Source organism: Tupaia chinensis, unplaced genomic scaffold, assembly GCF_000334495.1.
Source record: "Tupaia chinensis unplaced genomic scaffold, TupChi_1.0 Scaffold000041_1, whole genome shotgun sequence".
NCBI lineage: Eukaryota > Metazoa > Chordata > Mammalia > Scandentia > Tupaiidae > Tupaia > Tupaia belangeri.
The window spans coordinates 101294-101666 of record NW_006159496.1 but is presented as its reverse complement, the minus strand read 5'-3'; positions in this window follow the sequence as shown (position 1 = coordinate 101666).

Sequence of the window (373 nt, the reverse complement as noted above, 5' to 3'; positions counted from 1 at the left end):
GCGCCGCGGCCCCGGCCTGTCCCAGCTACACGTGGGAAACCTAATGGGCCCCCCCGGGCCTCTCCCAACCCGGAGCCCAGGCCTTGAGAATACCCGGGTGAAGCCCCTGGCCCGCGCTGCCCCCGACGAGGCCATCGCAGCCACAGGAGCCGGCTGTATTCTGCCCCCGGCCTCAGACACGGCCTCCCGCCACACCTGCGGGGCGCGTGGGCCCTGAGGCCATCCCCACCTCCGGCTGCCAAAGCCCTCAGGGTGCACGGGCCACCTCCCGCAGCCGCGGAGCAGCGCCAGGCACTCGGCGAACGCGTGACCTGCACGCCCTGGCCTGGCGGCGTCGGCGGGCTGAGGCCTACTCCCCCGGGCCCCACTGCCC